The sequence below is a fragment of the Coenobita brevimanus genome, chromosome 74, assembly GCF_032717465.1.
Source record: "Coenobita brevimanus isolate Jiangsu-jjx chromosome 74, ASM3271746v2, whole genome shotgun sequence".
Classification (NCBI taxonomy): Eukaryota; Metazoa; Arthropoda; class Malacostraca; order Decapoda; family Coenobitidae; genus Coenobita; species Coenobita brevimanus.
The window spans coordinates 3457650-3485553 of NC_137027.1; the positions used below are offsets into that span (position 1 = coordinate 3457650).

General features: G+C 42.9%; 1 protein-coding gene across 1 annotated transcript in view; it reads right to left on the reverse strand.

Annotated features, from left to right (window-relative positions):
- Positions 1 to 27904, reverse strand: part of Snx1 (sorting nexin 1) — a 380995-nt gene that overhangs the window by 237027 nt on the left and 116064 nt on the right. The window lies entirely within an intron of this gene.

Here is a 27904-nt window from a genome sequence, read left to right on the forward strand (position 1 = left end):
ATACAAGTGAATATCGAACAGTAACTAGCAAAATAAATCAGTAAGGAAATGGTGGTACGATTTCTCCTATAAGCAGGACAATAGGGCACAATACCTGAACACGAGTCTACATCTTAACCCCGTAGGGCTCAGTGTCACCTACAGATGATGATTGGATGCATTTTCAGAATATAAAGCGAGAACCCCAAGGGACCTATGAGTTTCGCGACTACGGGCCGATGGGCGAAGGGCGGTACGCTTCCCTACAGAATCCAACGTGCAGCAACCCTGGGCCCTGTAGGATTAATATCTTCTTGTCCTGGTAAATTATATACTGACGAAAATTAAACCCACATCACACAAACGAGAATATCAAAAGATGTAGCTAACTTGCAATTTAAACCGGTAAGAAAAATGTTCTACGAATTCCTAAAAGCCACGATAATAGGACCTAATAGTCGATAATGGGTGGCGTCCTTCACAGTCCAGCCACAAGAAGGTCTGCAGCCTGCCTCCTTCCCCCTTGTGGTAGGTAAACAATGCCTGCCCAACACGCTATTACGCTCTTCACTAACATTACTATTTATTACTGTACTTTCAGCCATTTATCTGTCACATCATGGAGTATATAACGGCAACGAAACATTCTTAAAAAAAATAAAAACGGAAAATTAGGGGGCCTCTTTGTCGCTGGAGATTTCTTAAGACCTCCTTCTCAGCGATTTATTTTGCACTTATTAAACCTTGCTACTGATACAAATTATATAAACTGATAAAAGCTGCAAGTGCCACAAAGGGCGATATTAAGAGGCATGGCACGTAAATTAAACCGCTTAGGAAGAGGTGCTACACAGTCTCCAACACAGCAAAGTCACAAGTAGGTCTGCAATCCTTTGGCGAGATGAAGTATTTTCTGTTTTACTCTGGTTACTGATATACGCTTTTTTTTTTTCCTGCAGCTAGAGGATATTATTATTATTATTATTATTATTATTATTATTTTTATTATTATTATTATTATTATTATTATTATTATTTTAAGCTTCGGGGGGACGTTTAGCAAGAGAGGGATGATAAAGGAAAAAGAAAGTCCATTATGGGAGTCCTTTTCAGTGGGATGACGTGCTAATTATTTCATTCTTGCCACCAAATTATTTTATCCAGAGAATTAAAAGTTTTCTTTATATCGTCACTGACAATATAACGATTGATTTAATCACACACACACACACACACACACACACACACACACACACACACACACACACACACACACACAGAATAATCGACAGGAAGCAACAATAAAACAGTAACGTCCTCGGGTTGAAATGATCCATACTATGCAAACTAGAAGAAAAAGTGATATTATTTCTACTGAATTTATTAAATATTTCTTCGCTGTCTACCCAAAATTCACTGCACCGCTACATCACAGAAAACCTTACTGGGTGGACCTCTCTCTCTCTCTCTCTCTCTCTCTCTCTCTCTCTCTCTCTCTCTCTCTCTCTCTCTCTAAGCTGACAATAGCATCCCTGTGTAATGTCAAGAAATAACTGCCTCTAATTTCCCCATGGCAATATAATCTTCCACACCTGAGCAATATTCTTCCCGGATATGACGTCACTGCACACCTGGTTAACCCGCCATCCGTCATGTCTTCCTCACATAACCGGTCACGGCTACATGGCTGCCCTTCAAGCTTCACACGGCCAGGGTTACGCCAAAAGATTCACCATAACCCGTCCGAATTCTTGGTCATTTATTTTGCCTGTTACACCGAATTCTTGGCGATTTATTTTGCCTGTTAAACCGAATTCTTGGCGATTTAATTTGCCTGTTACACCGAATTCTTGGCCATTTATTTTGCCTGTTACACCGATTTCTTGGCGATTTATTTTGCCTGTTACACCTTCATATCCTCTCCTACATTAACACAGCAAACCTATACCCATAATATAAAAAAAGCTATTAACGTGTATGATGCACAATAATTCACTAAGGATGCGGTGCTACGAATTCTCTGCCACTAAGAACGCGGCTGAAAGTCGAATAGGATCAAGATGAATGCAAACGAATACAAAGCTGAATGACCATCGAAAATAAATGACAACAAATAAACACATCAAATAACATCCTCATAAACAACAACAGTAACAACAACAACAACAACAGAAGAGAAAAAGAAGCAGAGAAAAGAAGCGAGATAACTTGACACAAAACACCCACAAACTGAAACAGGGAGAGTTATAAGTGAGGCTACGGAACTTTGTGCAGCCTGCCTCGGTGATAATGATGATGATGATGATGATGATGATGATGATGATGATGATGGTGGTGGTGGTGGTGGTGGTGGTGGTGGTGGTGGTGGTGGTGGTGATGATGATGATGATGATGATGATGATGATGATGATGATGATGATGATGATGATGATGATGACAGTGCTTGGCTTGTGCTGCCTTAAGTCAATGGGGATGATTCATTAACCCTGCCTTATACCATATAAAGAAATCTCTCTCTCTCTCTCTCTCTCTCTAAGTACTGAATCTATAACCACCTATCTATATACATACATACATACATACTACTGCCAAACGCCTTATCTTTGAGAGAGAGAGAGAGAGAGAGAGAGAGAGAGAGAGAGAGAGAGAGAGAGAGAGAGAGAGAGAAACCATAAATCTGAGACACGAAGAACTGGCAGACGTATAAAAAACGACAAAATAAAGCAAGAAAGAAACACACACACACACACACACACACACACACACACAAAATAATAGTAAGGGGAAGAAGGAAATGAAAAGGAGGAAGAGGAGGAGGAGGAGAACAAGAACAACAGGTAAGTTCCATAAAGACACAGCAGTCCACCAAACACCAATCAGTAACAACCTTGCTCTAACAACGGCTGGCCTTCATGGTGTGTGTGTGTGTGGTGGTTTGTGGTCACTCCAGTACTTATAAAGGCTAACCACTAGAATCTCAACCCTCCCCCCCATCGGTAACCCCATCACTACGTCGCGGCTCTAACCCCTTCGCAACGTCACCGCTCTAACCCCACCGCTACGTCACAGCTCTAACCTCTTCGCTATGTCACTGCTCCTAACCCCTTCGCAACGTCACTGCTCTAACCCCTTCGCAACGTCACTGCTCTAACCCCTTCGCAACGTTACAGCTCTAACCCCTTCACAATGTCACAGCTCTAACCCCTAACCCCTTCGCTACGTCACTGCTCCTAACCCCTTCACTAGGCCACAGCTCTCATCCCCTTCACTACGATAGGATTCCAGTAGGTTAAAGAAAATTGTCTATGATAGCATAAAGATAAAACATGCCACTCTACCGGTACTAAACATGTTCCTGGAGACTCATTTCTAAACCCATTATTACGAGAAATCTTCCCTAACCTTAAGAAGATCGTAAGGAGGAACCAGGAACAAAAGACGTCATCCTACTGAAGGGGTAACTTTCTTAGCTCTTCACCACGTTCCTTCCAAGGTACTTAAAATACAATTGCCGAGGAAAAAGGTAATAAAGAAGTAATTGGTCTGAAGGGGTTTAGGGATTATTTCTAGCTTTCCTTCTTCACCTCTCCTTTCTCTCTACCGCTTTCCTTCCCTCCTTCCTTCATTCCCTCTCCTGTCCTCCTTTCTTCTTCCCTGCTTTTTCCCCCGCTCCCCCCTTTCCTCCGGGCATTCACTCTTTCTCCCTCCCTCCTTCCTTCTTCCTTTCATTCTTAATTCCATCAAAGACTCTCTCTCTCTCTCTCTCTCTCTCTCTCTCTCTCTCTCTCTCTCTCCCCTCGTTTGCTCACATTTTATGCCCTCCTATTAACTTTATCTTACCTCCTGGTTGTCCCCCTCCCCCCTCCTCTCTCTTTCTCTCTCTCCCTCTCTCTCTCTCTCTCTCTCTCTCTCTCGTTTCCTTACTTTTTATGTATTCTCATTCGTTTTATCTAACCTCTCTCTTCTTTTATCTCTCACAGGCTAGTCTCTCTCTCTCTCTCTCTCTCTCTCTCTCTCTCTCTCTCTCTCTCTCTCTCTCTCTCTCTCTCTCACTGAAAAGCCCTACTCTGTATTACAAGGCAAAGGAGAATGCCTCTGACTGGAATACAAGACACACACTCATGCAGGTAGCCTAAATGCAGCCAGACTTTAAAGACAGCTCTAAAAGTTAATGCAGAACTGATCTCTCTCTCTCTCTCTCTCTCTCTCTCTCTCTCTCTCTCTCTCTCTCTCTCTCTCTCTCTCTCGCTTCCTCACTTTTTATGTGCTAATTCAATTTATCTAACCTTCCCCTTCTGTTATCTTTCATAAGCTACTCTCTCTCTCTCTCTCTCTCTCTCTCACACACACACACACACACACACACACACACACAAGGCCTGAATCAACCTTATATGAATGGGATGCAGATACCAACGTCAAGTATTCGACTGATATGGAAATACTGAAAGAGAGAGAGAGAGAGAGAGAGAGGAGTATCTGTGTAAGTGATTTCTTGTGTTGAAAGATAGCTTGTGTGTGTGTGTGTGTGTGTGTGTGTGTGTGTGTGTGTGTGTGTGTGTGTGTGTGTGTGTGTGTGTGTGTGTGTGTGTGTGTGTGTGTGTGTGTGTGTGTGTGTGTGTGTGTGTGTGTGTGTGTATTCATATTCCCACATAATCCCCAGTCCTTATGTTGCTGTCTATGCTCTCCTATCTCTCTCTCTCTCTCTCTCTCTCTCTCTCTCTCTCTCTCTCCGCTATCAAATCTCCTGAGAGCAGTAAAGTCTCCTCCTTCTCCTTGTTATTCCTGCAGTGTGTGTGTGAGTGTGTGTGTGTGTGTGTGTGAGAGAGAGAGAGAGAGAGAGAGAGAGAGAAATAAGGCAAGAGACAAGATAAGTGAGAGACAGGGAAGCGAGAGAAGAGTACGAGACACGGACAGAGTGAGATGAAAGAGAGAAATTAAAGAGAGAGGGGGAAAGTGAGAAACGGAAGAGAATGAGCCTAAAACGAGTTAGTGGCAGGAGAGAGTGAGATAAAGAACGACTGAGTAAGAGGAAGAGAAGACAGTGAGAGAGAGAGAGAGAGAGAGAGAGAGAGAGAGAGAGAGAGAGGGGGGAAGTGGTAGCTGTCTGAGCGACTGGATTTTAAAAAAAAAAGTCTCGAAACCAGCCAGAGGAGAAAGTATGTGCGCACGCGTCGGTGTACACGTGTATGTATGCGCGTATGTATGTATGATTATATGTATTATGTATGTATATATGTACGTGTGAAGGGTATTTATGTCTGTGTAAGTCCTCTTTAAATGATTTGTCTGAAAGGAGAATGTGAAGTTAGGTGGAGGCCGGGACATACAAGTGAGGAAGTTAAGGAGCGTTGTGGTGTGGATGTGGATGTGCTGGAAAGTGTTGGGGGAAGTGTCCTGAGATGATGAGGTTACGTGCAGAGAATGGAGAATGAGAGATAGACTGGGGGAGAGCGTAGAGTATGAGGGAGGTGGAATGTGTGGCTGAGGGAGCATGAAGTGATGGGATGAGCTGAGGAGTTATATGCATTAGGATGGTATGAGTTGGAGGAGGGATAGCCTGACAATGGAAGACACGGTGACAAGGAACTGGGGGCTTTTATACGGGTTTTTTTGAAAACACTAAAGCAGCTTTGGTAATACTGGCGAAATGGAACTAGATAATGTTGGGGCGTGTGACAAAACTCCAGATAACGGAGTATATGGCATCACTGTATATATGTAAGGGTATGTGGCACACTGTAGACTCTTTGGGTATGTGACAACACTGCAGATATTGGAGCAGACCATGTGCTAACATTGTAGGTAATGTTGGGGTACCGGTATGAGGTATTAATGGTGGCTTATGTGGCACACTGAATATACGGTAATGTTGGTGCATGTGGCAGGCTGTGAATAATGGTTGGGGTATTTGGCAACACTATAATACCAGGGCATGTAAGAAAACTGTAGATAATGCTGGGGTATGTGACAAACTTGGCACTGTAGTTAATGTTTGGGCATGTGGCATACTGTACATGGGGCATGGGGCAGTACGATGGATGTTAAGGCATTTGGTACCACTTCAGAGATTACTGGGGTACAGTACGTGGCAATAAGAATTCAAATACCGGTACCTCAGCCATATATGAAAACCTTTAAAATCGTAAACAGGAGCACGTGGCTGCAACAAAAACGAGTGAAATTTAAAGAACACAAATTTCCATGGGTAAAATTAAAGAGACATCTGAATGAAATTATCAGCATGAATGATTTAAAAACCGTACCGAGGAAATTAAAACACCTCTGAATGAATACTATCAGCTGAAATTTAATACCCGGTATATGGCAAGTGGTTGGGGTGAAACATGAAAGAGATTTCTGATTAAGTATTAAGTAAAAAATGAAATACGGAAGTATGATTTGCGACTGTGTGAGTGATCAACTTATACCTAAAACAGGTAAGGAATTAAGAGAATAATAGTAGTAGTAGTAGTAGTAGTAGCAGTAGTAGTAGTTGCAACTCTAGCTCATCTCGGTAGACTAAAGGCAAATGTTCCTCTCCACTTCAGTCCACTATCTTCCTTTCGGGGAACAAAGGGGGACTGAGGGACGTTCGTTTAACCAGGCAACTCCACTGCCCGGTTACGTCTGTGCCACCAGGTGAAGGCCACTCCCTCTAACACAGCAAAAAGTGCAAAATCAGAGTACGGGATATGAGGCAGCGTGGTTGTGGCAGTGGAGAAAGTACAGGTTGAGATGGTCATTAAGAATATAAGGTATGAGGTCGATGTGGACGGCCAAGGTTGTCTTACCACTAACAATACATTATAGTACACCCTCATACTTCTTTCACAAGGCCTTTCTCTCTCTCTCTCTCTCTCTCTCTCTCTCTCTCTCTGCTCAAATTTTCTGGACCCTTTTTACTTCATCCAAATTTTGCTATTCTCCCCCCCCCTCTCTCTCTCTCTCTCCTCACCACAACTTACCTCATCACCTCCACTAGCTTTATCTCCCTACCTCCCTCCCCTCCCTCCCCAATCACCATAAATTTCCCTCCCGCTCTCCTCCTCTTCCGTCTTCCCTCCCTTCTCCTTTTCTCATCTCTTCGTTAACCCCTTCCCCACCTAAAATAAATAAAATCGCCTGGAGATGGTAAGAGTAAAATAAAAAGAAAAAAAGTATGAAAAACTGAATAAACCTCCTGTGTTATAGGATGCTTTCTGTGGGTAATTCTTGCTGTTTCCAGACGATTTTATACAGCTGTGGAAAGCCCCCTGGTTGTGAAGCGGTTTATGCAGGCTGTATCTACCTCCATTAATTCGAAGAAAAAAAAATCGTCTGGAGGTAATAATAAAGTGGAAATCACGTCTTCGACCTAAAGGGGTTAAAAGTGAGACAGCTTTATTTAAACTGAAAGGTAATAATGCTTCCTGAAACATACGAATTTTTGCTTATACTTCCTTCAATAAAACTCATAAATCCGATGACGTCTTAGCAATATTATATGATCGCAGACACCAGACGATTTTACTCATTTTATTTCAGACACCAGACGATTTTACTCATTCTGTTTCAGACACCCAACGATTTTACTCATCCTATTTCAGACACCAGACGATTTTACTCATTTTATTTCACACACCAGACGATTTTACTCATCCTATTTCAGACACCAGACGATTTTACTCATTTTATTTCACACACCAGACGATTATACTCATCTTATTTCAGACACCAGACGATTTTACTCATTTTATTTGACACCAGACGATTTTACTCATTTTATTTCACACACCAGATGATTTTATTCATTTTATTTCACACACCAGTTGATTTTATTCATTTTATTTCACACATCAGACGATTTTACTCATTTCAGACACTAGACGATTTTATTCATTTTATTTCAGACCAATAGCAGTGAAGGGGTTAATGAAGGTTACACAGCCTAACCCTTCAGTCTGAACAACCCCTCTAAATAACATCGATTGGTGGTAAGCGCTTTTTACTCTAACTTGGTCTAAAACTGTCATCTCTCCACCTTGACTACTGAGTTGTAACCATAATACAGTGCCAGTCATGATGAAGAGCTGTGGATGGATGAAGGGCCATAGTATTGTCTTATTCTGTCACAGAGGTACGTGAAATAAGCTGCAATAACAGGACAAAAAAAGAGAATCTGGGCCACGTTAAAGTAAAAGGAATATACCGGTAGTAATAAATGAATGTAAATTGTCATCTGAGTGACGAGGTTAATATGAACTGTACAGGACTTCTCAACAGGTACAACGAATAGCGACCAACAGATACTGGAATGATAAGTACATAAATAGTGGTATAAAGGAAAGAAACCGAATCCCACCAGTAGCTAAAAGGAATCGAAAACTGTCCTCTGTTTTCGGTATAAACGGCTGAATCCTTGAGCGCGATCCTCATATGTTACCGCTCCTGGCGCCCTCCCGACCCTTCAGTCCTTCTGCGTTTAACCCTTATAATCTATGACGTCTGTTTTATTTTACCCTTGCCTCGAGAAGACCTATCATAGTGAGTAGGTTAGATATTATTTTTATTAACCCCCTCTCCGCAATACTGTAGGCTATATCACAAATTTTAATCCTGATACCCCTAGAATATTGGACTTAAAGGAGAACCCTTGCAGTGAAAAGGCGAGTAGTGTTCTCTTTCTTCCTTCCTTCCTTCTTTTCCCCTTCTTCCTTCCTTTCTCCTCTTCTCTTTTCCTTGCTCCCTGGCTCCCTCCCTTCCTTCTTACTCCCTCTTCCTCCTCCCTCTATTTTTTTTAATCCACAAACTTCTCAACATTTCAACTCCTGCATTACTCTCTCTTGTCTTTCCATCTCCTCCACCCTTCCCCTCCCCTCCCACTCTGCGTCTCCTTTCTCTCCCCGCCCCTCTCTCCCTCACCATTACTCCTCCCCTCTTCTCTCATGTTTCCCTATCTCTCTCTCTCTCTCTCTCTCTCTCCATACCTCGATCCCTCCCGCATTTCCTCCCCATACCTCCCATCTCTACTCTCCCCCTACCTCTCCCCTCCTCCCTCCCCCTCCCATCACCCTCCACCTCCCCTCCCCTCCTCCCTCCCCCTCCCATCACCCTCCACCTCCCCTCCCCACCCCTCCCATCACCCTCCACCTCCCCTCCCCACCCCTCCCCTCCCCCCTCCCCCTCCCCTTCCCCTTTCCTCCCGATAAACTTGTGTTGTTCTCTGAGACAGGACAAAATTCAATCAGTGTCTTGTGAGGCAGGTGCTTAGACAGTCAGAAACTCAGGCAGGCAGGCAGACAGGCAGGGGAATTGGGAGGGAAGGATGGATGGATGGATGGATGGAGGGAGGGAAGGAGGGAGGGTGATATGGAGGAAGGGAGGGAGAAATACCAGTAGCCTACACAGGGAAGTACGGTAGGGAGGAATGCAGGAAGGAAAGGAACGTTTGGAAGGAAGAAGGCAGGGAAGTAAGTGGGAAAGGAAGAAAGCAGGCCCGTAAGGTGGGTTGGTAAGGAGGAAGGGAACAGCTTATGAAGGGATAATAAGATGCAGTAAGGCAAAGAGGGAAACAGGCTGGGAAATAGGAAAGTAAGGAAGGACGCTGGAAGGTAAATATTTTGGCGAAAAGATAGATACAGAGGAAGGCAGGGAGACAGAAAGGAAGAAAGATGTGCAGGGAGTGGGGAAGGAGAGCGGGGGTAGGAGGGCAAAAAGGATGGGAAATTTGCAGGTACCGGTGGTCAGGCCGGGAAATGAGCAAAGAGGCGGCTAGGGATGCAGGTAGGAAGGGAAGGAGGAAGAGAAATATGCAGGAGGAAGGCAGGAAATATGCAAGAAGAAAGGCAGGAAATATGCAGGAAGAAAGGCAGGAAATATGTAGGCAGGAAGGCAGGAAATAAGCAGGAAGGAAGGCAGGAAATATGCAGGGAGGAAGGCAGGAAATACGCAGGAAGGAAGGCAGGAAATATGTAGGGAGGAAAGCAGGAAATAAGCAGGGAGGAAGGCAGGAAATATGCAGGGAAGAAGGCAGGAAATATGCAGGGAGGAAGGCAGGAAATATGCAGGGAGGAAGGCAGGAAATATGCGGGGAGGAAGGCAGGAAATATGTAGGGCGGAAGGCAGGAAATATGTAGGGTGGAAGGCATACAGGAATGCAGGCAGGCACAGGAGAAGATAGGCTGGGAACTAGGCTACGTTGGGAGGTAGGAAGGTAGGCAGGCAGGCAGGAAGGAAGTGAATCAGGCACATAGTCAACTGAGAATGGGCAAATCGCCAGGAAGGTAGCTTAAGGCAGAGGTAGGCAGGGATGCTGGGATGGCGGACACAGGTAGGCAGGAGGCTAGGCAGGGAGACAGGGGAGAAGGAAGACAGGGAGGCAAGAAAATATGGTCTGGAGGGAGGTTGGCAGGGAGAAAAGGAAGAAGGAAGAAAGGGAGATAACGGTAGGCAAAAACAGAAGGAAACCAGGGAGGCAAGAAGGAAGGAAGACAGTGAGGCAAACAAGAATATGGGTAAGGAGAGAAGGAGGAAGGTAAGGAGGGAGATTGGAAGGGAGGCAGGGTAAGCAGGGCCGTAGGGAGTCAACAAGGACCCCAGCAAGCAGAAGGGAGGTAGGCATGGAAGCAGGCACAGAGGCAGGCAAGAAGAGAAGGGAGGCTGGGGGGGAGGGAGGAGGTAAGGAGGGTGAGGGAGATGAAAGGAGAGGTGAAGAAGACAGGCAAAACAGCTGAGGAAAACACTGAGAGAGAGAGAGAGAGAGAGAGAGAGAGAGAGAGAGAGTGATGTGATAGGATGGTTGAGCTGATACATGGATAGCCATTATTACTGGATCGATGGATGGTTTAACGGAAACTGCTGAAGTGGAATGATGGATGGATGGATGAATGAATGAACCAATGGATGGATGGATGGATGGATGGATGGGGACAAACGGATGGATGGATGGACAATGCATGAACTGGATGGATGGATGGATGGCAGGGAGAATGGATAGACGGATGGACAAGGCATTAACTGGATGGATGAATGGATGGATGGTTTTACTGATTGTATTAAAATATGGCGGAGCAACTGCCAGGGTCATATGCCGTCGGGGATGGATGGATGGATGGCAGGGCGAATGGATAGACGGATGGACAAGGAATGAATTGCATGGATGGATGGATGGCAGGGTAGATGGATGGATGGCAGGGTAGATGGATGGATGGATGGATGGCAGGGCAGATGGATGGATGGATGGATGGATGGATGGCAGGGCAGATGGATGGATGGATGGATGGATGGCAGGGCAGATGGATGGATGGATGGATGGCAGGGCAAATGGATAGAACAGTGAGCTTCTGGATAGATGGGGGTTTGGGAACGGAATGGAAACAAACAGAACAGCAAGAGCAATATAAAAATAATAACAACAAAAACTGTTCCTGTTACTAACTACAAAATCAACTAGGTGGGTATACAACAACAACAATAACTACTACTACTACTACTAATAATAATAATACTAATACACTGACAAAAAGACATACCAACAACAGCCATAACAAACAACAGTAACATCAACAAGAGTAACAAAAATTATACTGAAAACAATGACAACCACAACAACAACAGTAATGAAAACGAAAGCCTAACCAACGACCAACGAACGAGAAGAAAAGGAGGAGGAGGAGGAGGAGGAGGAGGAGGAGGAGGAGGAGGAGGAGGAGGAGGGAAGAAAAGACACACGAGAAGAAAAGCCACGAGGAAGAAGAGAGCAGTGGGTTGGGGGTCGGGAAGGGGGGGTTAACATGCCGCATTGCAGGACGTCACCCCCTACCCCCACTGTCCCCCCACTCCTACCCCCATTGTCCCCCCTTCCTACTACTACTCCTCCTCCCTCTTTCCTCTCTTTATACTGCCGCTACTGTGAGAGAGAGAGAGAGAGAGAGAGAGAGAGAGAGAGAGAGAGAGAGAGAGAAGAGGACTTGCCTATACAGTATGTCTTGCGAAATGTGTTAAACTTAGGATATTATTCTTGGGTTAATTCTCAGTAATAAATGCTATATCATGTGTCCAATTCCCAACAGAGGTCCAGTTCTTAAGCATTAGGGAGCTACAATTGCCGAGTACCTTATGGGGGAAACTAATGTCCCTCATAATTCATAATGTGGGATGCGTACTTAAAGACCCATAAGGACATGGATCTAGTTTACATATATTTGGCTAACAAGACATGATTTGGACAGAACCTCCTCGTGGTGAAGGGGTTAACATTAATATTATCACATCTAGTCATCATCATCACAACCACCACCACCATCATCATCATCATTATCATCATCATCCCAACCCTGTTTCCCCAAAAACAAGGTCACAGACGTATCAGAAAAGGATAGCACAGCAGAAGCCTCTCCCCCACCCTCCAGGACCCCGGACAATTCTCTAACCCGTTCAAAAAATAAATAAATAAAATAATATGAAATCAACACTTAGCAGGAATTAATTGCCAGAAGGAAATTTGTAAGAACGAAAAATCTTTATAGAACTGAAAAACAAAGCAGTGGATAATCTATATTATCGTGGTGTAATACTAAATTTAAGTGAAAAAAAAAATTACATATACTCTTATTTTTATATTTGTAGGAACAGAAAAAAAAGACTGAATCGTATCATCGTTTTTAATATTATTATTATTATTGTTGTTATTATTATATACTACAGATTAAGCGTTTTCGAGGTTCTTGTTTGGAAATTTCGCCATCCCAACCCCATTTCCATTGAAAATGATGTAATTTTAGATTTTAAATATATAAAGTGTGGTCATAAACAGGCTACAGCTTCATATTTTGTGAGAGAGAAAGAGAGTGGGGGGGGGGGAGTAACATGCCCGTAGCAGAGCAGGGTGACAGGTTAGAAAGTTGGTCAGAGATTAAGAGTGGTGGTGGTGGTGGTGGTAACGATGTGGTGGTGGTGGTGTGGGTAGGCGTAGTGTAGCAATGATGGTGGGATCCGTAGCGGATATAGGATATTTGTAAGGGGGAGATGAACAAGATGGTGCATCAGGGAGGGAGAGGATACGCGTGTGGAGGTACTGTATATTTGGCAGAAGATTCTTTTTGAAAACCATATTCAAACAATCTGGAACGATGTACAACTTTACTTTTCAATTTATATTATTCTGGGTACCCCCACACCATTTAAGTCAGCTTAGGAGAGCCTTATTTATACTTGGGATTTAGGTGTAGCCTTATAAAATCCCTTTACCAAAAAGAGGGTCGCCTGGAGGTCGCAATATATAAATATACAGTATACCGTATATGTATAGGTAGATAGTTAGAGATAGATATAGATATATAAACTGCACTCAAAGGGTTAATGATATGTTTTGTTTTCCTGGATGAAAGCCAATGGCGAATCGGGCCGCCTCAGCTCCCCCTGCGTCACCCATTGCGTGGGATGATACTGTACCGTTGTAGCGGGGGTGGTGGCGACAGTAATGGTTGTGGTCGTGATGATGATTGACTGCAGTCACAGTGGTGGTGGTGGTGGTTGTGTTAATGATGGTAATAGTGTCGGCAGGAAGGCACGTTCTGCGATCGACGTGCTCCACAAGTGGATTCTGCAGTTTGATATACTTAGTAATCGTGGCATGGGAAAGATTAGCAAGCGTGACGGAGTAAGAATAACGGTTTTATGGTATTTCATTATATCACTTGCATCTGGGAATCATTTGGAAAAACCTTCATGTTCTTCAAATTTTTCCCAGTAATGTTGGCCTTAAAGTATCGCACAAATGTGGGATCTCACAAACACAGAATCCACGATTTGTTTAAGCATTCCGTACCAGTCAGCGTCGTGTGCGACTCAGGACTCAACACTTCTGTTTTAGCATACAAACAGCTTAGCGGCATCATTATAGTGCGTTCTCTCAAATCTGACAAAGATCCCTAACAACTGTAGTTCAGACGAGGGCCAAATGTATCCAGATAGGAGGATTGATTTTATTCGTAACCATGGAGATTCATACCCACCTCATGAATAACGTTCGATTAACTTCATGCAACAGCAAAGCAATAATCAACGTGTGAGGGTGGCTTAATGCCCTCAGATGAAAACAAACCTACCAAAGTAGCTTCAGTATGGTGGGCTTACAGAGATGCTGACAGAGAGAGGACTAAACAGATCAAACACACCTATTGATCCTTGTGTGATGATTCTGTCTTATTAAAACACCGAGTACCCTTAGAGTATATAAGAAAAAAAGATGGAGAAAAATGAAAAGAAATGAGATGAAAAGGATGAGGAAGAAGGGGGTACGGAAAAGGAGGAGGAGGAGGAGGAGGAGGAGGAGGAGGAGGAGGAGAGAGAGAGAGAGAGAGAGCAAATCTGGGTGGGTTAGGGAAGCTGCCAAGGAGGTAAGATTATGCTAAAGACTTTGTACGGAGGAAGGGAGGGAGGGAGGAGGGGAGGGGAGGAGGGAGGGAAGGAAGGGGGGAGGGAAGGAAGGGGGGAGGGAAGGAGGAGGGGAGGGAAGGAGGGAGGGAAGGAGGAGGGGAAGGGAGGAGAGGAGGGAAGAGGGAATATAGAGAGGGAGGGAAGGAGGGATACAGAGGGAGGGAAGAGGGAATACAGAGAGGGAGGGAAGGAGGGATACAGAGCGAGGGTGGGACAGATGATGGAGGGAGAGAGAGGAGGGAAAAATAGAAGAAAGTAGTGGAGGGAAATGGAAGGAGAAAAAATGAGAAAGATTAAGAGAGGGAAGGAGCGAGATACGGAGAGAAAAATGGAGGGTGGAGAAGAGGAAAGGGAGAGGGCAGTGACGGAAACAGGAGGGAAGGAGTGCTGGGAAAGAGTGAGAGTTAGAGAGGGAGGGGAAGGAAAAGAGGGGTGAAGAAAGAAAATAAGAGAGATTTTGAGATAAGAAAGATGTGAGAGAAAGCTGAAAAGAGGGAGATACGGTAGAGATGTAGGGAAGGAGGGAAAGAGATAGGGGGGCGGAGGGAAAAGGGGTAAAGGTAATAAGATGGATGGAGGGTAAGCAGAAAGGATTTCATGGAAAGAGGGTAGGAGGGAGAGCAGAAAGGACGTCATGGAAAGAGGGAGAGAAGGTAAGAGGGAGAGCAGAGAGTGGGGGAGGGGAGTGAAACAGAGGGATTGACATGGAGTGGTAGACAGGGATGAAAAGAATAACAACGAAACGACGGAGAGAGAGAGAGAGAGAGAGAGAGAGAGAGAGAGAGAGAGAGAGAGAGAGAGAGAGAGAGAGATGAAAGATGAAAGGCATTCCAAGAAAGATAACATGAGCTACGAACCTAATAAAGCATCAGAGAAAATCCTCGAGAGAGAGAGAGAGAGAGTTCCAGGAAAGATAGCCTACAGCATGCGCCACGAGCCTAATAAAGCACCACTATTACATTCCTCTTCAATCCATTATTAAATTCAAATGCTAGGTTACCATGCCACGAAACACTTTGACGATCTGCTTCCTTTAAAATTCGCCAATGAACACCGTAGCTGTTCAGTAATTTGCTGTACTTCGCCAGCCGTGATTTAAACTTTTCCCGAACTCGCATTGTTGCAGAGGATACGACACTGCCGAATATTACTGAGGTCTGGCTTCCCTTTGTAACAGTTTATCAATGGCGTGCGTCCACAAACATCGACTGGCATTATATATCACACACGTATTCATGCAACTGAGACAATATTTATCATTAATTCATCCACACAACAAACATCCTAACTTGAACTTATGCAGGGCCTGACGCTCGAAAGGGATTACAACGTTGCCTCTGCCCAAGGTTCACCCAGCTCGAGATAACTATCAAGGTTTAAATATCCTTGGTAACCGTAAACTCTTTTCGATGTAAACTCAAGACATGTGCGCTGCCATGTTTACTCGTAACTCGATGCTGTAACTTACATGATGTTCTTACAAAGCATATTCACAACACAGCGAGCACTGTTCATAAGAAATATTTACTTTAATAGCGTCTGGTTTCCTCTCATTACGATATATTCATCCATGCTTCCACAAATACTGAATGTCACCCACATATTCGTGAAAGCATAACTTTATACAGTTTTGGGTATGATCTGCAAAGCTAATACAGTAGCCTACATCCATACATAAACAAACAAAATGACTCCAAGTATTTTATCAATTAAATTTTCGCTTGCCTTAGTTTACAATTAGGGAATTAACCCTTGTTTTTTCCTCTCTCTTTTAATTCCTCTTAATTACCTGTCGCAACTTTTATAAACACACTGAACCATGGATACTGTGCTTTGCTCTTACCTGTTTGTGGTGACGCAGTGCTGAGAGCAGCAAGACACACGAGGGGCAGCAGCAGACGCAGCACCCCCACGCCCATGATGTCCTTGTATCACCAACTTGCCAAAAAAAAAAAAAAAAAAAAAAAGTCTATGCTCCCTTCTCTTACAGTATATGGTCCAGAAAAGAGGGCCGTTTTAACGTTTGGGCATCGTTAAGAGCCTCCGTCTGATTAGAGCAGCGTAAAGTATCCTGTTTTCACTTTTGCTCGCACACGTTCACCATCGCTTGAAATTTCACTGGGTTTCCAACAGAGACAGCGACGCACACCCGCCCCGTCGAACGACCAGAGTCACACTGAAGGAGGTTCCGAAAGTCGCTGAGGCTGAATCCTCGACAGGACTTTCAGGCAGCAGCACCAGTCCGAGACGATGCGTGGTATCGTCTCTCGTTGCACGGATTTGAATCTCGGATATGGTACTGTCGCTGACGTATTGAGAACTTATTATCAAATCTTTTCATTGATCTCGGAAGTCTTAGTAGAACATTGAACCTACGTGTTGAAAAATGCTTGTTTCAGGGATGCTATTGATTATCGTGCATATGGCAGGTAGGTATCCCGTAACTCTGGCAGAGGCAAATAAGAAGGACGCGTAAAACATTCTATGCTTAAATTATTACACGCTGACTAACTTGGGAGCCAACTTGTTCGTGCCATTAAAGTTGTAGTAGAGCTTGTTAGTACAAGTATTAACTATATGGTTGCATGAAGCTGCTATGTTAGAGGCTGGATCAGGTTGCGAAAGTTGAGTTCCAGTATAACCTACGCATCATCCTATTCCCCGCACCATTCTCGGGCCGGTCAGGCTCTTGGACAGTTTATTTATCCATTGCCCGGTTCACCCAGCAACAGGACTAGGGATCTGGATGTGGTGCAGTGGGAGATACTTTTTTTTTTTTTTTTTTTTTTTTTTTGCACAGTAGGCATAGGCTTAACAGACTGATCCCTGAGACCCTGCAGTCCTCCTACTTACCTCACCACGTCACCACGTCGGCGCTAACACCCACCGTCCATATGGAATACAAGCTAGGGCTGTCTCATACAGGACTGGTGTATGGGTGGGACTTAACAAACACTATCTGCTTAATAAATACCGTAGAGCAATCAATAGCCAGTAAAAGCATCCTTTGAAATTAATCTATGGAATGGATAGCATCCAAGAATAGGAAACTGACAGCTTAAAAAATCGGAGAGTGCCCAGTAAAATGGACCAAACATCCCTTCACTCAAGCCTTGGTAATTCTCTCCACCTCACTGGCAAACTATTCACACACGCGAATTACCCACCGGCGGCAAACACAGGCAACGCTGCATTATCGGATTAACTTTACCCGCAGCAAATACTTCCACCGCTGCACCGAAAGAGCCAGAGTAAAACCTAATCACATGCGCAGCCGAGATAAAAACATCCATATAATTTTACTGGTCACGAAGCAATGTGGGAGGAATGCACAGGGCCGCGCTCTCTTCCTAACCTGTTTACTTGTATCTTTTGACCTCTTTGGATGCCTTCAAGTGGTTACATCAATATAACTGGTGGCTCCACTGGCCGGTTATACAAAAGTTCTTACTCCCTCCCTATCCCCCAAAAGGAGCATGGGAGACTGTTGGAGAAGGGCAACTTCAACCTGCAGTCCACTAGGTTCACATTTCAGGTGAACCTGGGGCTACAACTACTACAACTGCAGCTAAAGCCTTTGGTCGGTGCTGGAAAGGGAAGCCTTCGCGTGGTGGCACTGATGTAACCGAGCGATTCTGATGCCCGGTTATACAAACGTCTCATAACTCCTCCCTTATCTCCCCAAAGGAGGATGGTGGAGTGCAGAAGGGGTATACGAGTATTCAGCCTGCAGGCCACCCGCTTTGAGTCCAGGTGAGTATAGGACCACGACATCACCTTCAGCTCTAGCACGTCTTTTACATCTTATTCTTATCATCTACAGATGATTGTATTGATCTAAGGAGAGATTTTTCGAACTGGGGAGATTATAATTATATATCCTTTAATAATTTCTTCACCACAGGGATCTAACAGAAAGTAAAATCAAAACCGCCATCTTTCTAGTGAGATTGAACCCTTTTCAAACCGGGAACGCATTTCTTTTGTTAATTTTTGTTACATCCTAATGATTTTTAGCCAGATTAAGAAAAGCATGTCATATCGCAGGCGTTACTAGTTTGTATCAAACCCTTCCAGTTCGAAAAGTCAGGCCACAGCTGAATAAAATCGTCTGGATTTTAAAAAAAAAACTTTGAAATACGTCACCGGACAGAAAGGGCGTTGGCCAATGTGACTCGACCTAAAGAGAATCGGAATGCATAACCGATAGATGGGCTGAGGAAAGCGATGTGCGTGGTAAGCTAAAAGTTGAAATTGAAGGAGGTAATGGTGGGTGCGACTGGGTGCAGATTTTTCGAAAGTTCGGGAGAGAGAGAGAGAGAGAGAGAGAGAGAGAGAGAGAGAGAGAGAGGTTAGGTATTCGCATGTGAACTAAGTGAAAGTGAATGGTCGTTATGAGAGCCAGCGGGTGTATCATAGCAGGCTAGAAGATGAATTATTGGGGCAAGAGTGCATGTAGATGAGTTGAAAGGATAGACGGTGAATTGTGGAAAAAAAATTATCTAGGGATGAATATTGAATAATGAGTCTACGTAAGAGTGAATAAAGTGAGAATGATAAGAGTGAAAACGAATAATAACAGCAACAAATAGGTGAAAAAAGATATGGGGTGAGTGTGAATAATTATAAGAAGTAGATGAATAACATTATAGAGTACACAAATGAAAAAATAATAGAAGGGATGAATACTGAATTATGACTATGTGAGAGTGAGTAAATATGAGAAAGATATGAATTAGTGTATGAGTGAATAATGCGAGATTACTAATGAATACAAGAGTGAATAAGAGAAAGGGGTGATACTGAGTGAGTGAATGAACGGAACACAGTGATGAATATTAAGTATTGGAGTGGATGTAAAAATGACAGCAAGAACACTAATCCCTCACCACTATGACGTTGTGGTAGGTGGCTGCGACCATCATTTACTCACCTACATCTTTTTTCATCTTTATCATTCTTAGTCTGTGTTTCCTCTCTTCTTATTTATCCCATTCTTCTTGTCACTTTATTCCTCTTCTTTTCATATATTCCTCTTCTTGTCATTTTATTCCTCTTCTTGTCATTTTATTCCTCTTCTTTCCACTCAGTGACACGCTGTGTGACAAGCTTTCATGTAACTCAGGAAACTATTGACAACACTGGGTGGTAACCAGATAACCAAATAGCGGGGTGACGTGGAACGCACTATGGTACCCCTCTTAACTGGGTGGAGAGACACAAATGTGACATCTGTCCAGGAACCAAGCCTTCACACTCTTCCCCGCGCCTCACTGTGGCGAGGTGCTGTTCACCACAAGGGAACATCGGACAGTCCTGTAAGGGCAATTGCTTGCTTGTGATTGCTCGACCAGACAGACCGCCGTTACACAGTAACAACTATGACATCTTATCTTGGTTTGTTCTTACTATTTCCGGATGATTTTATTCGGTTTAGGAAAGGTTGTCGTACTTATGGGGCTAAATAATCTACATAAACCTTTTTCAGTACGATGACGTCTTTTGCTGGTGTATCCTTGCCAGTTTAATACTGTTTTAATCAGCCTAGAAGAGACCTCCTGTACTGAAGAGGTAAAACAATCTTAAACCGTTTCAGCACGATGACGTCTCGTTGTAGTGTCAGTTACGAGTATTCTTACAACTTCCAAACATCTTAATTCATTTTTTTTTTGGGGGGGGTTTAAGTTAAAAGGTTTTCCATCACCTCGTCCTTCGCTATTTATTTTGCATATAATACCTTATTATCATCCGCTTGCATGGTATTTACGTCCTTTCAATATCAGCCTAACTAATCCAAATTACATAGAAGAATATATGAATGTGTCATACATACAAACAAACTGGCAAGGAATAGGTGCCGAGAGCCTCCCAAGTCCACCAGTATACGTCCCTGAGAAACAGGCTGGAGGATGGGATGGAGCGTTGCCTTAGGTGGATATGAAAGTGGCAGAGTACGGTTGCGGTCAGCAGTTACTAGTTCCTTTACACCGCCTGAAAACCATGTCAAGGCCTAGTGAAACTTTGCCCAACCAACCATTAAGAATTGAGAGGGTTAGACTTTGACTATAGCCGAGTTCAAAACCCTAAATGTGAAAGTTAGAGGATGGCAAAACCTAATGAAATGTTGATAAATTAGTCAGCAGTAATAAAATGGGTTGGAATCTATTTTTATTTGTTCGAAACCATGCGTAAAAAAAAAAAAAAAAAAAAGAGTTTATACCTGTTGGATGGACGAGGGTTATTAACACTGCAGACGGTCAAGTTTTGCTGAGTCCCAGTGTCCTCCTGGAGCACTGCTGGGTGAACTGGGTCAAAAAGTATATAAAACTGACAGAACCTAATGAGACTTTGCTACAAAAAGTCAGAATTCGCTTTCTTATGGAATGGAACCCCTGACGTGCATAAGAAGCCAAAACCGAACTCCTTCAGTTCTTGCCCTTAATTTCTATACTACCTCATCCTATAGACAGACGATTATGTTCAACTTACATCACCAGGGTAGCCAAGAAATTAATGAAGGCTACATTTAACCCCTCAAATTCAGAAAATCTTTTTGGACTGGAGATGATAAATTTGAACCATAAGACGTCATCGTAGTGAAGTGGTTAATGAGATCATCCTAAATTAATTATTAGTAATCAGATAGGTTGGAATTTCAATTCATTAGTTATGAGCGGTAGATGTGTCAAGGAATTACTGACTGGAGCTGTGCTGTACATGAGGGAAGGCTACTTGGACTGCCGGGAGGGGCATGAGAAGTGGTGGAGGAACTATCGTGGATGAACTCTGGAATAAGCGCCTGGCAGGAGAGAGAGAGAGAGAGAGAGAGAGAGAGGGAGAGAGAGAGAGAGAGAGAGAGAGAGAGAGAGAGAGAGAGAGACTGGATCCTGAAAAAATCGGAAGAGGAGGGGGGAGGTTCTGAAACATTCCAACTGAGTAGGCCCTACACTCTTAATGGGCGTTGAGGGAAGTGTAGGAGATCTGAGAACTTCTTCCTGAAAAGCAGAGTAAAATGGTGCTGTCTGGTAGCCTACTATTTGAATGAGCAATAGCTGAATTTTAAGTATTTGTCAAAAAGTGAATCTTCGACCTGAAAATCGTATTTTCAGAATCAACAAATTGTATTTCCACAAAAAAAAAAAAAATATGTTTCTCAAATTTAACAGCGACACAGTGGAAAAACTTGGCACTCACTTATTTGAGAATGACAAGTAATTCCATTCTTCTCGGATGGCGCCTTGCGAACTCGTCGATGCTTTGTGGTTGGTCTAGCAGACTCTAGCTGCTTTGGATAGTGAATGTTGGGCCTCAGAAGCTTGTTCGCGCGGTCTTGTTGTCTGTTCAAACTCTTGTACAGTACGTTCTGAGTCGCCTCGGTGCACAGAGAAGGTTCCATAGCACCCACAAGAAACCTCCTGCCCTTTTGGATCCACTACTGGAGAAATAATGAACGGTTTACCAAATGTCATCATAGAGTTTATCGTCATTATCATCATTCTCTCTCCAGTGTCATCCATAGGACGGAAAAAGAAAAACAAAAAACACAAATTGCAAATAACACGAGCAACGAATATGAATGGAAGAATTTATGAACGGTTAAAAAAAAAAAGTTTACGAACTGTTGTGCCACAAAGGCAAGAAAGATTTGCATGGTGATTTCTATGCGAGAGGGGATGTGCAAATGGAATGGGTACTGGGTGGGGGGATGGGGGAGGGAGATGCCAGGAGTAAATGAGAATGACCCCACAAATATTAGTAATGGCCCAATTCTGGAAAATATTGGCTTCATTATGTTTATAACGGATTATGGAATGCAGGAAATGGATTTGTATCGGCCCAATGCACGATTTACATTATCAGAGAGTATTGGCATGCATGATCTCGTTCCATATTGGCCCAATACATGCTTCAAGATACTGGATGTTAAGGAACTGGATCTTTATTGGCACAAAATATGATTATCAATATCAGGCAGCAATGAATACCAAACGCAGAAAACAATGGATATGGCTTACCTGTATACACTTTTGTGTAATATAAGCATAAAGACGGCTTCTTAAAAATATATATATATATATATATAATAGAAAAAAATATATATGAAAATTACACTCACCGGGATTCGAAACTGCATCATGGAGCCAATCATTACTGTATTCACTTGACCACCATGACATCCCACTTCCATGGGAGAGGAGATATTTCCTGTTTTTATTTTTGTTCAGCGACTGTGTATCAGAAACTATATGCTTATTTATTTGATATAAATATTGTCTTATTAATCTTGTAAAGCTACTATCAGTACCCAGTATCATGCATAAAGTTTATACCATTCATCACAGACCATATTCTCAAGTATAGGAACAGTAAAATGTCAGTATTTGGAATGGCTGAATATTCCAAAAGCAAATATGTATTTTATTAATATTGTATGGACCTGTTTGCTTCAGTTATAAGGATAATAGTCTCTGCTATGCTATTTCTGCTTAAATTGGCATCTTTCTCTCTTGAATAATGCATTATAACAGAATCTAATGTATTAGAATATGCTGACTGTCACGATCCAAGATAGACAGGATGTAGTTAGAGCCCTATTATTGTTTTATTCTGCCACTGAACTAAGTGAGAAAAAAAAAAAAAAATGTAAAAGGCTGGCTGTTATTGACGCATTTAATTTACACTCCCCAGAACCACATATTACAGCAGAGAGGAGCGTAGAAACATTATATATATATATATATATATATATATATATATATATATATATATATATCTATATATATAATTATTAAAATTTTTTAAAGTAAGGATCCATGATGGCGCAGTAGACAGCGTGCTGACGTGTGAGTTGAGAGGACGGTTTCGAATTCTACCTTGTTAAGCAATTTAAATTCTCTAATTTCAGACATTCATCGCTTGACAGCAGTGCAAGAAGTAAGGAGAGCTTGGCTTGACATCATACGGTCTTGGCAAATTAATGAAATGTGGGTGAGCTCCATGAAAATTGAAGGCATGAATAAATCTGATCTATATCGGATACTGGAACTATAATGGAAAGCAATAATTGGCCCATAATCAGTTTGATAAACTGCCGTTAATGGGCCGGGGTGCAAATGTATAATGGATTTACACTGGCACATTACTGACAATAGAATCTGGGAGTATTGGGCCAATACTTGATGTACAGGAAAACCAGTATTGTGCCAATATTGGGCCAATAATGCAATGTTTGTTGGGGAGAGTACATCGTTGGGTGTTTTTAAGATCCTCACTAAGATAGTCAGTTGTATGCTGCCTTCACAGACCTGGTGAAAGTATGCGACATAGTACGTAGACTAAGAATGTGGAAGGTGCTGAAAACATATGGAGTACATGGGAAACTGCTGAATACTGTTAAGAGTATGTCTGAGGAAAGAAAGGGAGAAATACTAAATAACTACCACAAATAAAAAAAAAAGGCTCTATGGCACTAAGCCAGAAGGCTTCAAAGTCATGTTAGAGTTGGCGTTGATAGATACGGCGTTGCAGAGTCGTCGTTGATATACAGTAGCTGGCGTTGGCAAAGTCAGCATCGGTAGAGTCGGTGTTGGCCGAGTAGATGTTGACAGAGTTGGCGTAGATTGATTCGGCCCTGATAGATCCAGCATTAGTAGGGTCCAGATATGGGAGACTTTATCTAGAGAGCAGCGGGATTCGCAGGTGGGAGACTTTATCTGGAGAGCAGCAGGATTCTCAGCCGCCACCACCCTCTTCCTTTTAGTCGCCTCTTACGACAAGCAGTGAATGTAAGGGTAGTATTCTACTTCTCCTTTACCCAAGGGATCCCCCTACCCCAGAGGGAATATGTATGATGTAATTGGATGGGTCCAGTCATTGTACCGTTGTATATTAATATCTTGCACAGAAATTAAGTTTGAGATGATGAATGCCTCACTATGAGTGGCAAATTTATGAGAAAAAGAAGCAGTGAACAGTCTTACTTTAATTTTCTCTGTCCAGTGCCGGTAAACTGCTTTCCTGGCGACTTGTTTCAGATGTTTTGTGTGGAATCTTAAAAGCGAAAGACATGATGATATGATGTATATGTTTGAAAAGGAAGAATAGAGGGAAATATACTTTAGAAGTGATCAAAGAGTATGCAGAGAGCTCGTACCAAAGAGATTTAGTGAACTGTCCAGCGAAGCCAGAGGCTTTAATCCCGTAAAGGGGCGGGCACAAACAAATCGCCTCCATGTCACCCTGTTCTCTGCCATTAAGTTGCCTTCCCTCCAGCTCACTCTCTCCTCTCTCATATGTCTTTCCACCCCAGTGCGTGGTAGGCAATGGCGAATGTATAGGTCGTGGCGACCATCAACCATTCACCTGATGTAATGCTGTCTACTTCTTCCTTCATCTTTATCTTTCTTTTTCTGTGCCTGTCCTCCTCTCTTCCTGTTTTTCTTAAATTTTTTTAACTTTTTTTTTTTTTTCATTTCAAGTGGCTTTAAACGAGTGACAAGCCACATAGTTTTCAGTAAGCCAGAAATCCATTTACAACGCTGAGTGGTAACCATATAACCACCCTATACGTGTTCCCTACGTGTGAGTAAATGGGTTGGCGAAGGATTAGTGCCCCTCCCCATAAAGCAACTATAGTGTTCCTCCTCGTAACATAGGGTTTGGGTGGAGTCACCCCCTCCCTACACTATTGCCATGTTTCCTAACCCTACGATGTATAACGCCTGTGGTTTGTGTAGTAGGAATGATACATAAACATAACTCATACTAATATAACTGTAATGAAAGTGCTGACATGTATCAAGGAAGAATAAAACTATTCTGCATACTATATTATACGATAATAGAGAAACGTGGCATAAAAATTTGGCAGTGTTGCTCTAAAAATATTCTAATTATTATTTACTTCCCCAACACTTCTAACATTGCTAATTAATTTAGCAAGTATAATTGCAAGAAAATTTGAAGGGATAAAAGTGGGAAGAGGCGATCCTTTCATAATTAAAATAAATATATCAAACAGCTCTGGGGTGGCAGCACTCACGCGACACGTGTTTGTGTGTACGCTGTGGGTCACCAACCCCCTACAGGATTTAGGCCTATTGGGGAAACCTCTATAAAAAAAACGCGCCGTGACTTTTACCTCAAGGGTGGTGCGGAAATAAAGTCAAAATTATAATCCATACATAAAAATGGAAGTAAAAAACCATGGATGACACATAACAAAATCTAGCGAGAGAGAGAGAGAGAGAGAGAGAGAGAGAGAGAGAGAGAGAGAGAGAGAGAAATAATAATAATAATAATAATAATAATAAAACTTTATTTCCACTAAACAGTGGGTATTCTTATACATTATACAGTAGTACAGCATACAGTATGAAAGTTCTATACACAATATAATACAAGTTGATACATATGGTGGAGAATAGTGACAGAGAGGTAAATGGTTTAAAAGGTGTGGGGACACTTAGGTTAAAAATAGATCAATTAAGGGATTTAGGAACGAAGGCAGTGGGAAGGATTAAGACAGATGGGATTGTAAGATTAGGGAGTTTGAGCAATAGGGTAGAATGTATGCTCTCAATAAAAGTATAGCAATTATCAACGGCTAATTATTATACAGGTGTTGATGGTGGGGGTCTATATTTATAGGAGGTGTTGGTGGTGGAGGTATAGCGGGTGTTGTTGATGGGGGTGTTGTTGGGGGTAGGGGTATAGGGGGTGTTGGTGGCAGGGGTATAGGGGGTATTAGAAAAACGGAGATCACAAGAGGGAAACAGTGTCAAGGTCATCGCTGATGGAGAGGTCAGCTCGGAAACGTGGCAACAGTGCAGGGAGGGGGTGACTCCACCAAAACCCTACGTTTCGATCTGTCAGACTATAACTCAAAGACAAACGGCCACCCCTTATGAGATTATGACGTCTGGCTACAGAAAGATAGATATAAAATAGCTGGTAGCCACATTAAGTTATCTATATTGCCTGCAGTATTGTAACATACATTTTTTAATTAGGTTATTCTGCAGTCCTAAACTTGTTTGTCACAGAAACATCCGTTTTGTTCATGTTCGTAAATTCATTCACACATCCGTCGTCCAATCCTTTATTGCCGTGACAGGAGAAGGGGTCCAGGGCTAATTCACAATTTGCACCATGCAAAAGATGAATCATCATCGTCATCCACACTTCTTTCCCCACTTAAGGATGGGATAAAATGGGATTCATGGAGAAGGAAAAAAAAAAAAAAGACAAAAGTAACTAACCAAACGTCTTCTTAGTTAAATGGGACACACTCTCATTCATACATCACTCAGGCCCCTGGAATACTGACTATACCTCACAGGCATAAACATCCATGCTTATGCACTCCATGCCACCTACCAGCTGGATCAGTCCCACAACCATTACATCATTGAGAAAGGATAGGGATGCCAAATCCTTGTCATACACTCCTCCATACGATAATTCTTCCAACCAGCTCAATCAGCTGTCAGTTCTCTGGCCTTGTCAGTCTCCGCACCTCGCTTTCTCACTCATTGTTTACCAAATTTATCCACCTCCTTCCTGGCCTAACCTGCCTTCTTCTGGCTTCAAACTCACCCAAATACATACTCTTTTCACCACTCTCTTCAGGTCAGTTGATGCCGAGTGCCACAAACACCCTCCCCTAACATTCCTGGGATGACATGACACTGAACTCACACCATGTACAAGACATCAAGAGGCAGTGCATCCCCAGACTCAGTACAACTGCAGGGCTAGACTTTGGGCATATTGGATCAGTGTTGTCCTTTGCCTCTCTGGCATGTTTTCTAATCCCACATAATACTCACAACACCTTACAAATCACACCGAACAATGCCCTATGCATCACCACCGGTTGCACTTACATTCTGAAACTAGTCCTCCCTGTCAGAGACTGCCTTGATATGAGGCACACAGCTCTTACGTAGCAGTCTGTGCCAATACAAAACACCCCTGTCACAAAATAACAGACACACAACACATCTAGGCACATAAAACAATCTCAATGCAAACTTTATCAAACCCTTAACAGCAATATCCCACCTCCAGATGTTCCAACACCAGCAATGAAGAAACACCTACATACTCATTTTATGTGCAGGGTAGTACAACACCTTGAATGTAAAATTATATTACAATCCCCCTCCTCTTGATATCCCATTGGAAGTGTCCTTAAACAGATAAGATCAAGCCCATCTAGCTAGGTTTAGAGCAGGACATTATCTAGCTCCCCTCACGAACCAGCTTAGATTTGTGTTGGGTAGAATCACAGATGACAAGTGCCCAGATTGTACAATAGGCCCACACAAAACTACATAATGGAGCACTGCACAGCACATGCCACACTAAGAAGCAGACACAACATCAGTGATGTAGAAACCTCATGGGACAACCCCACAGGGGCAGCTGCTGACCTGTTGTCAATGGGTCTGCTTGATCATCATATGTGGGATACTCTACCCTTCGCCATTCAGTACTGTCA